At 39.4% G+C, this 16,634-nt stretch overlaps 1 protein-coding gene across 1 annotated transcript in view; it reads left to right on the top strand.

The window, feature by feature from the left end:
- Window positions 1–16,634, top strand: part of GREB1 (growth regulating estrogen receptor binding 1) — a 155,236-nt gene that overhangs the window by 5,833 nt on the left and 132,769 nt on the right. Inside the window, exons 2-3 of the mRNA XM_075923479.1 lie at window positions 4,246–4,337; window positions 5,042–8,215. The gene's annotated coding sequence lies outside the window, so the exon portion shown is untranslated. The remainder of the gene's footprint in view (window positions 1–4,245; window positions 4,338–5,041; window positions 8,216–16,634) is intronic.

Genomic DNA, 16,634 nt, shown 5'->3' with positions numbered 1-16,634 from the left:
GTGTCCTTCTGGCCCTTCTGTGGGTCCATACTGCACAGCTGTCTTTAAACTGAGAGGTAAAGAGAGTTAATTTCCAGAGGTAGCCAATCAGGGAATTATTGAAATATCGGAATGAGCAAACAAATAGCCTGCATCAGTTCATATTCAGATAGATATATGCACAGCCACATAGTATGAGAATATTTTTAAAGGAAAGGTTAGATTTTGAAGAAACTGATGGGACTGTCAAAGATGTGTGGCTAAGACATTTCACAGACTTGATTCTTATTGCTTAATCACATTTAATAAAGATGGTAGTAAAGTCCTTTCCCTCCTGGTTCTTTAGATTTTAATGCTTGGTAATGGCAAATATAAGTCTGTCTTGTTTACAATGACGTGGTGTTATATATGCAATATATATTTTGTATATCTTCTAAAAATACTCAAACAGTAGCAATACCTGCCATTTGTCCTATGGAGAGTGGTTTCTTATACTGTAATGATTTGATTCCTTGGCTCTCCACCAGGGGGCAATCATTCCATTTCAATAGCATGATCACTAAGAATAAATGTATTTTAAAGCAGTAATATCATCAATGTTCTTTAAAGGAAACTTATCAAAATTAAAATCATATGTTGTACCACAAACACCTCATGTGCTTAAGTAACTAGTGTGTTTTAGATTATCAAAACAAATCTTATATTTTGCTATGTTCTGTGTGTACTGTTGGATTAGATTCCTTGCTTCTCTTAGTTTGGACAATGAAATTAAACTGTTTTGTATAATGTAATATTCACAATTGTTTCTAATGCAGTAGTACAATGCTGCAATGTGGTTGCATGCACTACAGGAGAATGTTTACATTTAAAATTGCTGTATTAACATTTTTAAAAGACTATATTAAAAGCTGTTATGTGGTTATGTTCTACTGTTTTAGATTCATAGTACCGTTTATTAACCTATGCATCTAAACATAAATGTTGAACTTAAATAACTTGATAGTCTTCCTTTCATGCTATAATTTATTTAATTATTTGTATTTCAGTCATTCCAGGAGGCCTCAATCAAGATTAAAGTCCTGCTATGTTCAACATTTTACAAATATAAGACCTATTTTGTAGCTAATACGGTCTTCTATTTTATTGCCTTGATCCTTCAACTGGATCCATGCAGATGAACATTTGTGCCATTGTGAGCTGAGTACGAGCTCAGACCAGTGTAAAGTTCTGACTGCAGGGACATGAAAGTAGAATCTGAGCCAATACAATTATAGAAGACAGCATTACCTACAAATATCTTGTAGGAGTTTAAAAATATATTTTCCCAATTGCATATACTTAGTCCTGTTAGGTTCTGAATCTTCCTCCACTCCCATTCATGATTTTCAGTACCTCAGTTTTGATCCAAAGACATCGTGTATTTGGAACTGTAACACCATTGTGCAATTTTTTCACATATAATAAGTAATGAATTTGTGTCTCTGTTGTGGTAGTAATACTGCCTGTATGGCTGTGATGCTCTGTTGAAGGCCACATAATCACTGGAGAAATTTGATATTGCACAGTAACATTGTTCAAGAAACTATGTACTTGCTATGCCCTTGAGTTTAGCCTTATTAAATAAGACAAGCCATAGACTAAAAGTAATCAGAGCAGATTCTGGTAAATTATTTATAGATTTGAATGGCACTTATAATACAGTTGCTCACCAGTTTCTTTTTCAAGTGATAAAAACATTGTTATTTTATTTAGTACAATAATATTAAGTCCAAGCATTCCTTTTTTGATAAATTAAATGGATCAAATCCTGCAGCCTTTACTCAGACAAATCTTCTGTTGATGCCACTGGGAAGATTGCTTATGTGAACAGTGCAAGATTTGGCTCTGTATATTTAATTAAAAAATCAAGAGTACAAAAGATTGAGACTGTGGAGTTCAGCACTTTAGAATATGGAGGAATCTAGCAGATTTCAGCCAACTTCTTGTCACTCTTAAGTGACTTTTAGAAGACATGCATGTACAGACAGGAAGACAATTTCACCTGCTTTATTGCATTCATATGGGTATTTGTCATTCAGCCACTACTATTTTCTGTGATGCTCACAAGGAAATTATTGTACTTTCCTTACCAACATTCTTTCATTTACTCGTCTCTCTCTCCCTAATCTATAACAACTCTAGTGCTAATTTTTGTAAACACTAGAAAATAAAAGTCTTTTTTTTTCTTTATATGATGATTTCTTCCATCAGAATTCCTCCCTGCTGCTCATTTATACTCTGTCTTCTTCTCCTTCAATATTGCCAACTCTTGTAATTTTATCAGGATTCTAGTAATTTGTGGTTTTTTAAACCCATTTTATGAAAACATGATAAATGGCAGCCAACTCACAAATTTTCCCTTATAAGCCACTATTTCCTGTTACTGTCAGAGGGGCTGAAGCCATAAAAATGGCTACTATTTCCTACAGCCTAATTGTATGTGGAAGTGAAGGTGCCCTTAATAAAGTTTGCGGGATCCCATTTAGAAGGATTGATGGGCTGTAGCCTCCTTGAATTTTGAACCCCTGAATTTCATACTTGAGGTTTGCTTAAAGCACTTGTCCTGGCCCCAGAGGCAGTTCTGAACTGCAACAGAGCTTCTGCTGCTCCCACCTTTGGTTTTGGGGCAGGGAATTTATTTATATAAACAGAGGGAGGTATGGTGATTAAGATAACAAAAGGCTTGTCATTCAAGTGATTGAAGGATTCTTAGATGATCATGAAAACGTTGCCATGTACTCCATGTAAAAGATAGAAGAAAAAGGGAAGGAATAAGTAGTGGTGTGTTCCAGGAATCTATACTAGTGTTGCTCAATTTATTCAGAAATGATCTTGAAAAAGAGGTAACAGCAAAGTGGCAATATTTGCAGCTGATACAAAATTACTCAAAATAATCCAGTCCAAAGATGATTGCAAAGAGTTACAAAGGGATTTCACAAAATGGAGTGATTGGCAACACCGAGGCTTTGTCTATACTGCAGGGTTTTTGTACAAGAAGCTTTTTGTGGAAGAGATCTTCCGCAAAAACTTCTTGCGCAAAAGCATGTCCACACCTCAAAAGCAATGTGCTTTTGTGCAAGAGCGTGCCTACACTGCATGGACGCTCTTGCACAAGAAAGCTCTGATGGCCATTAACAGAATGGCCATCAGAGTACCTGTGCTTTTTCTGATAGGCTCTTTTTGCACAAGAAGCCCCTGCGGAGGGTCCACACATGTCTTTTGGCACAAGAGCTGTAGCACAAAAAGGAGTTATTTCTCATGGAGATAGGAATAACTACCGGCAAAAGACCTCTATCCTGTCGATTTACTGTATTTTTTTTTTTGTGCAAAAACGTGCTTGAGGTGTGAACGCTCTGCCGGTTTTTGCACAAAAACCTTGTAGTGTAGACATAGCCTCAGTAGCAGATGGAATTCAGTGTTGATAAATGGAAAGTAATACACATAGAAAATATAATCCCAACTACATATACAAAATGATGAGGTCTAAATTAGCTGTTACCACTCAAGAAAGAGATCTTGGAATCGATGTAGATTGTTCCCTAAAAACAACTGCTTAGTATGCAGTGCCAATTTAAAAAGCTAACAGATGATTAGGACTCATTAGGAAAGGAATAGATAAGACAGAAAATATCCTATTGCCCTTATATAAAGTCCTGGTATGCCCACATCTTAAATACTGCACGTAGAGCAAAAAATATGTTGGATTTGGAAAAGGGCAGTAGAAATGATTGGGGTAAGGAAAAGCTTTCATATTAGGAGACATTAAAAAAACTGGGACTTTTCATCCTGGAAAAGAAATGACTAAAGGAAGGGAAGGGGGTTATTTTAGAGGCATAGAAAATCATGAATGATGTGGAAAAATTTAATAAGGAAATGTTATTTTCTCCACATGGCACAAGAAGGTCACCCAATTAAATGTATAGGCAGCAGATTTAAAACAAACAAAAGAGACTTCTTCTGTGGAACTCTTTGCCAGGGGATAGTGGAAAGGCCCAAACTATAACAAGGTTCCAATAAGAACAAAGTAAGTTCAAGAAGGATAGGTTCATCAATGACTACTAGCCAGGATGGGCAGGGATGGTATCCCTGTTCTCTTTTCAACAGAAGCTGGGAATGGGTGACAGGGGATGACTATTAGTTGCCACAAGATATCAGGACATATTGGTATTAGTGTTAGTATCAGCTAAGCAAATCTAATATTTATTTAATTTTCTTTCTTTTATATAGGAATTAGATCCAGTGCTCCTGTCAGCTTTTTGCTAAGTTATCTGCTGAAAAAAAAAAGAGTTTTCAACTGCCTTAGTAGCTCCTGGAAAGAGGTGATGTAGGGGGAGGGGGGAGAGGGGATGGGATGGGAGAGGGCAGACAGAGTTGGTTTCCCCACTCCAATTTGCTGCTTGGCTTGTACTGAGCATGCTCAGTAACACTGCTAATACCACCAACCTCACTCTGCCCCCACCCCCATATGCCCAGGGATGTAAAATCTTATTTAATCAGTTACCTGGATAAAATTTACATTTAACCAGTTAACTGATTAAGCAGGATCCCGCAGGCACAAGGCCCAGGCAGCCGAAGTAGCTCCCAGCCCTACAGGGTTCCCAAACCCTCAGCACCGCAGGGCTGACAGCTTCTGGGTGACAGCCCCGCAGAGCTACTGGTTAACTGGGAAGAGTGATGCCCATTTCACATCCCTACCTATACCCTCAATTAAGTGAATCTGACAGTGGGTTTTGCCCATGAAAGCTTACGCCCAAAGAAATCTGTTAGTTAAGGTGCCACAGGATTCCTCACTGTTTTTGCGAATTCAGACTACCACGGCTACTTATAGTTTTATGATGATTCTTAAGTCTCATGTTTTTCGGGCTCTGACTCATTAGTTTTGATATCTTGAGGGGTGGTCTAACTCATAATTTTTGGTATCTAGAGGTTGGCAACTGATCTTTTTGCTGTGCTGATATTTACATGTGATCATCATTGATCATCTTTGACCTGACCTAAATTCATTCTCTCGTTATTTTGTCAGGTTCATGGAAGGAAAGGAAAGTCTTTTAAATATTGAGACATCTTGGAGCTGACATCATGCACCCTGAGCACTTAGTATCTGCAATAGATTCTTCCCAGATAAGACTATTAATGTCAACTGTTAAAGTCTTGAACAACAAATTATTTGATACGTCACCAGGAGAGCTACAGCTGGTGTATATGGTCATATGTAGTAATTTTGCACCATAGCATGGACTGTTTAAAAAGATAATGCAGCATCTAAACATGATAAACTGGACAAAATTTTTGTGACTTCTGTGAAAGTTTGTTGACTATCTAATGTTCCCTATTGCAATCATATAATTTGAGAAGTTTTTTCCTAATGTCCATCCTGTTGCCACCCTTCCTCATGGGCTTTTGGCTCTCCCTGTAGTCCAGCTGAACCACACGCCATCTCCCAGACCCTCCCCAGTCCAGTTGAGCCATGTGCCAGCTCCTGGCACCCTTCCTTCCCCACCACCCAGTTGAGCTATACACTGGCCCCCTGTTCCCTCTCGCAACCCAGGAAAAGCTTCCCTCTGAGATCAGGCAGGAAAGGACAAAAAAGTATGAAAGCGTTAGAGTTGATAAGTTATCCTATTCTAACACTGATGTCTTAGCTACATTGCTCAGATTCCTTGCTGTTGCTGGAGCTATCATGTTTAATTGTTTATACAGATGATGTTTCCTTTGAATTTGTTCAGAATTTCATGGTTGCCAAGACACCCAGAGTGCTGTCTTAAGTGGCTATAAGCTCCAGTCATAAGCCTGGATACTTTAGTTCTCCTGCTTGAGTTGGGGATGAAAATCATAGGCTGAATCATAGGCTCATCATTGTCATTATCAGTTTGGATTTGGGATGTACTTATTCTCGGGGCTTGATGAACGGCGGCAAAAGCCGCTCGCCAGCCCCGCACTGTGCATGCGCAAGACCCACATTGTGCATGTGCATGCTGCAAATGAACGGGGTGCCCGGATGAAATCTACTCGCCATGCGAGTAGATTCAATACTTTGTCAAGCCCTGCTTATTCTGATGGGGTTTGAAATCCATTTTTATGGTCTGACATTGGAGGTTGACAGCTCCAACAGACTTTCAGACAGCCTTGAGATCAAATATTATTCATCCCAATGACAAATCTGTTGATGGTTTGATAGGACTTCTTGATGATTTTTGACCTTTACTTTTGATTTGGTGCCCCCTAATTGTCCTATTTACTATATCCTTGCAAATCAATATGGTTTACAAATGACCTACAACCAGTGGAAAAAAAAAGGGGAAAGCATAGAATACTAGAACTGGAAGGGACCTGAAGAGGTCATCGAGTCCAGTCCCCTGCCCTTATGGCAGGACCCAGTACTGTCTATACCATCCCTGATAGACATTTATCTAACCTACTCTTAAATATCTCCAGAGATGAGGATTCCACAACCTCCCTGGGCAATTTATTCCAGTGTTTAACCACCCTGACAGTTAGGAACTTTCTCCTTATGTGCAACCTAAACTTCCCTTGCTGCAGTTTAAGCCCATCGCTGCTTGTTCTATCCTCAGAGGCCAGGAAGAATAATTTTTCTCCCTCCTCCTTGTGACACCCTTTTAGATACCTGAAAACTGCTATCATGTCCCCTCTCAATTTTCTCTTTTCCAAACTAAACAAGCCCAATTCTTTCAGTCTTCCTTCATAGGTCATGTGCTCTAGACCTTTAATCATTCTTTTTGCTCTTCTCTGGACTTTCTCCAATTTCTCCACATCTTTCTTGAAATGTGGTGACCAGAACTGGACACAATACTCCAGCTGAGGCCTAATCAGCGCAGAATAGAGTGGAAGAATGACTTCTTGTGTCTTGCTGACAACACACCTGTTAATGCATCCCAGAATCATGTGTGCTTTAAACAGCGTCACCCTGTTGACTCATATTTAGCATGTGGTCCACTATAACCCCTAGATCCCTTTCTGCCATACTCCTTCCTATACAGTCACTTCCCATTCTGTATGTGTAAAACTGATTTTTCCTTCTTAAATGGAGCACTTCGTATTTGTCCTTATTAAACTTCATCCTGTTTACATCAGACCATTTCTCTAATTTGTCCAGATCATTTTGAATTATGACCCTATCCTCAGAAGTTTTCTGCTGAATCTGATTGACCCTGACACACAGCTATTTAAAGTTTGTGTGCTGGGGCTGTGCAGAAGGAAAATATTTTGTCTCTACCATTATGTCTTCAAATCTCACACTGCAGACCTGTTTAAAATGTTAGGCAGCTTCATGAAATCTAGCTGCATCAATTCACTTTTGGAGTTTGTCGATATCTGAAAATTTTTTTCACATCGCAAGCAACATTGTTAGGATTTGGACTGAAATGTCTACAAAAGGCAGTGTTGCTTAGCGAATAGGGAATTAGCACTGGACCCATGAGATGTGGGTTTAATTCTTCTGTTATATCGCTGGTTTACAGAGTAAGGTTGGACAAATTACTTCATCTCCTTTTGCCTCCGTTTTCCTGTGTGCAAACTGGGGTTAATGGTTCGACCTCCTTTATAAAATGCTATGAGATTTACTAATGGGTCCTTTATAAGAGCTAGATTTAATTTAATTATTTATTCATTCTTTCTCAAGGAAACATGACAGCTTCTTGTAGAGGAAAAAAACCTGAATCCTCTCTCTTTGACTTTCAATCAAAATTGCTGTGCTTACACACACTATCAGGTCAGAACAAAAGTTGCCAGTTCTTCAGAAGATTTTCTTAAGTCTCTGTTTTCTCTTTCACACCTATTCCCCCTCATAACTCTTTGCCTCCTGCAGCTGCTGAAATTGTCCAGAGCCAAATAAGGCAGGACTAACTGGGAAGATGCCATGTGCAGTGGGAAGCAGGGGTCAGGATACAAGGCACTGAGAAGGGTAGGGGGCTGGCTTGTGATCTTGAGCAGTAGGGTAGCTGATGGTGAGAGATGGCTTGTTGAGTTGGAGTGCTTACAGTGTTTGAGTTTGTGGATGGAAGGGAGGAGGCAGCAGGAGGAGGAGACTGGGAGGGGAGGGGGAAAGAGCAACATCTCTATCTTTCTCTCCAGAGTACATTGCTAACTGCAAGGGGAGGCTCAGGCTTCCCTAAAATCCATCATTTCCTGCTTTCAGCGTGGTCACAGAACAGGCAGAGCAACAAAGAAGGTCCCAGAGGTAAGGTCTCCTTCAACTTGCAAATCTATACTGTCTGTTCAACAAAGAGAAAAGCAGCATAGAGGAGAGACATAACAGGACTCAGGAAAAAGGGAGGGGGAAAAGTAGCTAGTAGCTCCCTAACAAGAGGAGTGAGGAATTGTGGGCAGCAACAACAGAGTAAGGGGAGAGAGGGATTCAGCTCATAAATTATCATCAGCTGGGAATATCCAGGAGTAAATAGCTTGTGTCCCAGACACCCATACAGGCGCTGGAGGAGATGGTTAGGACAGTTGCACTATTAGGGGAAATGTTCTGGCACTTGAAATACAAGGGACAGACTTGTAAAGCAGGAACCTGAGCTACTGTTGCCTTTGTTATAGACAGGGGCTTGAATGGAGAGGAAAGTATAGCATCTACATATGGGAGAGCTTGTTCCCATTTTTCCCCCTATGCTCCTACTTGCTTTCTGTTTTGCTAGTTTCTGACTGTAAGGCTAAGCTCTTTAAAACGGAGACCATCACTCCTTTAGTGTCTCCAGTACATGGGAATGCTATTGGAAGTTAGTAATAATAGTAATAGAGTGGGAGTTTGTACTGAAATGTCCCGAATCCCACTAGGAATAGGGACTCCAGCATTGTTTTGGGTCTCATGAATAAGGTTTTTTGGGGATTTTATTTCCATTTTCATTATGAAACACTGAAATCAGAATGAGAAAATTAGTGAACCTGGAATATTTATACCCCTTGAAAGTTTGTCTGCCCACTCCAGGCTTTACAGAAAGGTTGAAGCCAACAAGTGATCTCATTTTGCAACTCAGGAATGGTGGAAATTTGGCATTTAAAGTTAATGGACCAGGCAGGATTATTTAGCATAAGTGTAGTAGGTTGATTTAGATGGGAGTATAAGATGATGGAGCCATCACATTCCCTTGCCTTGCAGAACCTGGGAAGGGTGGCACTGATTCTGATTTCACTTACAGCAATGTAAATCAGTTTGATAACTGTAAGTAAAAGTTCCAGGCTTGATGTTGCTTTGTTTCACTGTCAGATCATTCCTGTAATCTGTGAATATAGAGCCAAGGAGAAGAGACAAGAAATATCATTCACAACAGTGGGGCTTTTCTTTCACCAGGTTTTATAACTATATTAATTGTTATTTCAGAGTTCAAAGTTTTATTATCCTTTTAAAAGGATAAGCATGAGAATGACTTTGGGCTTGATCCTGCTTTATTGAAGTCAGGGAATTTTGCCATTGATTTCTCTGAAGAACAAGATTGGTCTTTTAAAAAAAATTTTTTTAAAAGAAAATAAAAAGCCCTCTCTTGCTTTGTGAACAACATCCTGCCTCTTTTCTGCTCTCCAAGCCCTAATTAAATAAGTTTTGGGAGGTTTAACACATTAAAATTTACTGTATTCAAAGTGGTTTTTAAGTGGATTGCCAGGTAACTACAACTTGGATTTTTCTTTCAAAATTGAGTGTCATGATTTATGACGAGTCTAATTGTGTTACATACATAAAATGCTAAGATAACATTAAGGAACTGTCTTAAACCCACAATAAGCAAGTACATTCTATTTGAGGCTGAAATTCAGTTTTTACTTGGACTTATTATGACATTACATAGTTAGACTCTGGTTAGCCGTGCAGATTGGCTTTGTCTGAACATTCATCACAAAGATGATTTTACTATTGTTGTTGAAGCTCAGATAGACCTGATCCAAAACTCTTGAAAGTCAGTGGAAGACATTCCATTGACTTAGTGTATTTTGGATCAGGCCTGTGGTGTGAAATCAACCTCTGATGGGAGAGCCCATAAATATATAATCAGGTTAAAATGTGTTAAGGATGAAATTTCACTCATTTCTCTGAAGTTCCTCATTTTGTGGATTTCAGATGCACAAAATGTTACCACATAGGTTCATTTGTTTTGCTGTTGTTGAGTTATAAATACCTGTATTCCATGTATTTTGCAAAGAGTACAAACTTACACGTCTGAAGGTTCTTTTCTTTTAACTTACACAAATAGACAGTAGATCTAAGGTTATGTAACATCTCATTAAGGAAGTTCATTTTTTACATAGTTCATAATCTTAGAGATATTACAAGATTTCAGAACAACACTAATTAATATCAACTTAGTATTATATAAATTAAGTGCATATAAATTAAGGGAAAAGTCATCTCCTCTTCGGAATTAGCTATTTTACATTTTTTTTTGGTGCTGTTGGGTTTCTTTTTAAAATCAGAATATATTCTATAATAGGCGCTAATGAAACATAACACTTTTCATTACTAAAGTTTTCAATTATTAGTCCCTAAGCATTTCTGTAAGCTAAATTTAATTAAATGTTGTTCTCTCTCTTTCCATTTGTATGCACACAACTTAAATACAACCGTATGAAATCTTGGACAGAGAAAAAACACTACTGGGATTTTAACATCTCAGTTTAGTCCAGGGCAGTTCTCAAACTTCACTGCATCACAATTCTCTTATGACAATAAAAGTTGATACATGACACAAGGAGAGGTGACTGAAGCCTGAGCCTGCCTGAACCCTACTGCCCTGGGCAGGGAGGCCAAAGCCCAAGGGGGCCAGTAACCTGAGCCCTACTGCCCACGGCGGAAGCCCTCAGACTTCAGCCCCAAGCAGTAAGGCTTAAGCTTTGACCTGGAGCCTGGTGGTTCAGGCTTTGGCTCAGACCCTGGACTCCAGTAAGTCTATGCCAGCTCTGGTGACATCATTAAAATGAGGTCCCAATCTATTTTGGGGTTCAAGTCCACATGGTGAGAATCAATGGTCCAGGGAACTCCCAAAGATGGTGAAAATCCATAAATATAGTATTGATAGGGATAATGAGCTTACTTATTTTATGGGAAAAAATTCTTTAATGTCTATTGTTTGTGATCCTTCTAGTGAGCACAAGTCTGAATAGTGAATGGTAAGTTATCTGTCACTCCTTTGTTAGCTTAATACAAAGCATTGTCTGTGCTGTTATTTCCTTTATTTTCTGAGTAATCAATATTCATAAAATTATAGATATTGAAAAGAATCACACTTACTCAAAAGTAAAATCCTTGCTTTGTCTTAGATTGTGATGAGTGATTAAGTAACTCTATTGCTAATTATTCAAAGCTTTTACTACAAATATTTTATGTGGAATGTGAGCTTTTAATATCTGAAATGGGGATAGTAGATGCAATTTATTACAAAAGAAATTCAAATCTTTGGTTGTCAAAAGTCAGATTTTGCAATTCACACACACACACACACACACACACCCACACACACACACACACCCACCCACCCTTTTTCCCCCTTTTGCTTGTGGAAACACTATTCTTCTGCCATAAGCATAATAGTGTCTTATTGTTTCCATGTTTGTATTCATATGCTGAATAAAAAAAAAAGAGAGAAATTTATTTCAGTAGTAACATAGCATATTTTTTGGGGGAAAATATTTAAGGGTAACTGACATCAGAAAATATAATACTTAAAATGTAAAACATGAATACTGGCAGAACTTTATATGGTGGCAATACTTCATCCTCTTAATACTTTATTAACAGTTATGATAGCAATTTATGGTAATGTAGATACTTACTTTGTATAATTATACAGTATGTTTAAATGAAGGAAAAATATTTGTAGACAGTATTTGAAGGTGTGTCGATAAAACAAAGAGTACTAAAGGAGAATAATCAAAGATGCATTTAAAGATACCAAAAATTAATTTGAATGTTTTTATTAAGGAATCTTTTATTAAAATTCATTTTTTTACAATGGCTACCTTTCAAGTGGTAAATTTACTCCTGTTGATTTTTAAAGCCCCTTAATAAAAACATCCTGGTTTTAGGACAGTGCTTTCTCTCTGTTTTCATAAAGAGAGGTGAGCAAAATATGTGGATTCTGACTTTTGCAGGAGAAAAAGGAAGTATCAGTGCCACATCATTTTCCACTTTCCCCTTGTCCCTGCAGAACCTCCATGCTAAATGTTTGTCAATAAGAATAACAGGCCAGATTCTGTGCAACTTTGGTGTCTTTAAGCAAGCAGTTAATTTACAGTCTAGTTTCAACTATGTGTGTTGCTGAATGCCCCATAATTTATGATTTATTGTTATAGTACCTGATTCAAGTAATATTTCCATTAGCTTCAATGGGATTTGGATGAAGTTCACAGAGGGAGAGAGTTTGAAGAGCTGAATCTGACTATCAATTGGACATTTTCTTGATTTAAAAATAAAAGTATAATTTTTATGATTTGGTAATCATTTCCCTGTGTTATTTTTAAATGCCCCTCTGTTGCTGTTATGGCAGATCTGCACAAAGTAAAGGTTAAACTGTTCATACACAAAGTGTTGTCATATGCACAAGTATACAAAATGGCAAATTGAATAAAAATAAAAATAGAATTAATCTTACGTTACTTAGGTGTCAATTCTAATAATTTTAGGTGTCATAATAACAGTAACTAAAAATTTCATATATAGGTGTGTCTAAAATTAAGTTGCTTTTGTTATTACTGTTTTGTTGTTTTCATTTGTAGAGACAATAAAACTATTATTTCACTTTTGTATAAAAACTGTGTTGTCTGTACAGCCTTATTTCTAAAGAAAAAGTTTGTAGCTAATAAATTGTTTTGAGAAAGACATTTTTGTTAAAGGCCTGACCCAAAGACCAATGACATATTTCTGTTAGAGTTGCAAGGTGTCTGGTATTGGCCTGGACAGTCTGGTAGTTGCAGCCTCTGTCCAGTAAAAAACCAGAAAATACTGGACATGTAAAATGTCCGGTATTTTCTGTTTTTCTTGGAAGGAAGGCCACGTTGGAACATTCTTCCCTTGCTGTGTCTGGCGGGGGTGGGGAGGGGTAAGCGTGGGAGGCATGGGAACTTAAAGGCACAGTGACTTTTCTTTTTGTGGGAGGTTTTTTTTTTTTTTGTTCAACCAATTTTTTCCTGCCATGTTCAGTATTTTTTGTGAAAGTATCTGGCAACCCTAATTTCTGTTGACATCGCTGGGCTTTGGTTCAGGCCATATGTGTTTCAATATCATAGAGATGAGTGTCCTTTTAAAGATATATATTTAAACAGTTAGATGTAACATGGGGTATGGTCAGTGCTTCTGCCACCTCTGGAAAGCCACTCACTGCTCCCTTCTGAGTAGACTATGCAGCTAAAGTTCTGCAAGTTCAAACAACTTAATTCTTCCCCAGATTCCTTTCTGGTGATTGCTTTTTACAAAATAAAAACCATGACCACCAAAGGCACATATTGCTATTACATGGCCTTTCACTGGTTTGCCCCTTTTTCTGCCATTCTTTTTTTTATAATCATTACCTGCTGTGTAAAAAACAGAACATGGTGTTCTCCATAGAGGGAATTATGTCCCCAGATCTGTGGATAGCTCTTCTGCTGGTCCATGGTGACTTGAATGGGGACACTGGGAGAATAGGTGCAGTTAGGCTGGAACCAGCTGGAACCAGCTGGAACCAGCTCAGACATGTGGACAGAGCAGTTCACAAGTTTTAATAAAGTTCTATTTGCCTAGCTTAACCTGCTTTCCATTTCACGTATTGTGAATGAAACATGGTAGCAGTATGTGAACTGTGAGTTCTCTGCAGAGCAAAAGCTGCAATGTGAAACTATGCATTTGGTCCAGATTTTTGATCCAGTGCATTTGATCCAGCTATGCATTTGGTCCAGATTTTCAGGACACAAATCTTACCCAACAATGGACCTAGCGATAGGAGAATTATGAGCTATACCCAGACTTGGTCATGCAGAAGGATGACAGCTGCAGGAAAGTTAAAACTTTTTTTATCTTAGTGGGAAACAAAGCAGAGAGATCTAAAGCTTACTGCTACTTCAAACTCCACAGTTGTCCTAAGATCTGTTGCTTCCCAAATCAAAACAAAATAGTGAAGAAGTTTTTACTAGATACCAGTGTAGAGAGGAGGGAGGTACCTTTTTGTTACTGCTTATGCACATTGACTTCTATGGGGACTTAAGAACACTAGACATTTATGAGCCAGTAGACCACTGGTCACCAACTAGTAGATTGGGATCTACCGGTAGATCTTGGAGCCTTTGACAGGGGATTCTGACTAGTTTGGCCAGGAAGCTATCAAGCGTTGGCACTTCAATTGCCCCTCCACCCACTGTCATGCTCCTCCTGACTTAGAGTTGGCCTCTGGGAGCCTCCTGTTTGCTTGCTTGCTTGCTGTGCACGGTGTGGGAGGGAAGAGGAGGGGAGTGCTGATGTCAGGGTGTCCCCCCTACTCCCACTTCTGTACCCTGTCTCCACACAGAGAGAAGGGGATGGAGGAAGCTTGGCAATGCAAATCTCTGTCACTCTCACACACTGTGTGTGTCTCAGTTATTCTCACAAACACACACTGTCCTTCACTCATCTCCCAACCCAACACATGTGGGGGGTGGTTGTTACTACTTTTACTGTTTGTAAAGTGTGTAATGTTTTGTTTTTAACTGTTCTGTGCATTTCATCATTTTCATTTCTCTCGTAGGCTTAAATTTAATTCTTTGAGTTGTGAGTTCTAAAATGCTGAACCTATCATGGTTGGAATCATTATCCCTGTGGTAATTGCTGCTCCTGGAAGTGGATGAGAACGGCAGAGCAGGAGGGACTCCACATGCTGTCCTTGCCTGCAGAAACTATTTCTGCAGCTCCCATTGATCAATAATAGGGAACCGTGACCAGTAGAAGCTGTGGGCTCAGTGCCTTTAGATGTGGGGCAGCACATGGAGCCATTGTTGTACATTCCAGCTGCTTACAGGAGTGGAGCCAGGGCAGGAGTGAGCCTGCCTTAACTCCACTGCTCTACCACCCGGAAGCCGTCTCAGTCAAACAGTGCCGAGCCAGAGCCTGCTTCCTGAACCCCTGTCCCAGCCCTGAACCTCCTGCTACACCCAACCTCCTGCCCCAGACATGAGCCCCCCTGCACCCAAACTCCATCCCAGAGCTTGCATGCTGAAACCTCTCCTGGACACCAATCTCCCACACTCCAAACCCCTTTGTCCAAGATCAGAGCCTGTATCCCAACCCTCTTCCCCAGCCTGGTGAAAGTGAGTGAGGATGGGGGAGAAAGAGGGATTGAGTGAGCAGGGTGAGGCCTTGGAGAAGGGGTGGAGCAGGGGCAGGGCCTCAAAGAAGGGGCGGGAAGGAAATGGGGCAAAGATATTGGGTATAAGGTAGATCTTACATTGCCCTTAAATTGAAAAAGTGATCTTGTGGTTAAAAAGGTTGGAAACCACTGCAGTAGACTAAATATCTAGCAAGAGCCAAGGGAGATCCTCACAGAAGAGAGAGACAACCATCTGGAGGCCAACCTCACAAGCAGGGAGGAGACTTCACAGAGAGGAAGTTTGTTAAATTCAGAGACTGGTGACAGGGAATCAGAGAGTGGTCATTCCTAATGTCATCACCAGTCGAGGAGACCAAATTACCTGAAAGACAGTTTAAGTAACAACAGGCTAAGACAGTGGTAAAGACGAGCCTCCAACCAGACTATATGCAAGAACCTGTGTCTGGAGGGACAGAGTGAATATCTGGTTGTCAATTCTTTCATTTTAATGTTTATAGTAAAATGTTTGTAAAATAGGGAAGATGTATCCCGATCAATATAACTGGAATCAGAAAGTCTAAATTCCCTGGAGGGATTGTTATTTATTTCCCTGAAAAGCAGGGAACATAGGGAGCTAGGCTGGGAATAGCCCAGTTACATAGAGCAGTGCAGAGAGTTTAATAAGGTTTTTCTTATTCAACTTAACGTGTATACAGCTTCTTTTGTGAATAAAACTGGATGCACATTATGCCTCTCTGTATCCAGGGTACCTTACAGAGGAAAGCCTCTCCAAGGCCTGCTCTACACAAGAACGGAAGATTGACTTAAGATACACAACTCCAGCTATGTTAATTACATAGCTAATGTCGACGTATCTTAAATCACCGTCCACACAGTGGGAAGACGATGGGAGCAAATGTTCCCATCACCTTCCCATACTCCTCATGAAGCCAAAAAGCTATTGGGGGTTCCTGGAACAGGAAAAAAAGTTGTAACATCATACCCAGCTGACTTAAAGGTGAGTCGATTTTCTGGGGTTCGAATTAGCAGGTCTAGAGAAGACGTGCTAATTCAAACGGAGAGGGCACTCTCATCAATGTCAGTAGTCCTGCTTCTACAAGGAGTAAGGGAAGTCGAAGGGAAAGTGTGCTCTCTTCAGACATCCTGCAGTGTAGATGGTGCCAGAATTCAAGTTAAGATATTTCTACTTAAGCTAGACTGGAACTTTTCAGTTTAGAAAAGAGGAGACTGAGGAGAGATATGATAGAGGTCTATAAAATCATGAGTGGTGTGGAAAGGGCGAACGAAGAAAAGTTATTTATTAATTCCCATAATAGAAGAATGAGAGGACACCAA

Source organism: Pelodiscus sinensis, chromosome 3 (genome assembly GCF_049634645.1).
Source record: "Pelodiscus sinensis isolate JC-2024 chromosome 3, ASM4963464v1, whole genome shotgun sequence".
NCBI lineage: Eukaryota > Metazoa > Chordata > Testudines > Trionychidae > Pelodiscus > Pelodiscus sinensis.
This window is presented reverse-complemented; position numbering and strand designations above follow the sequence as displayed.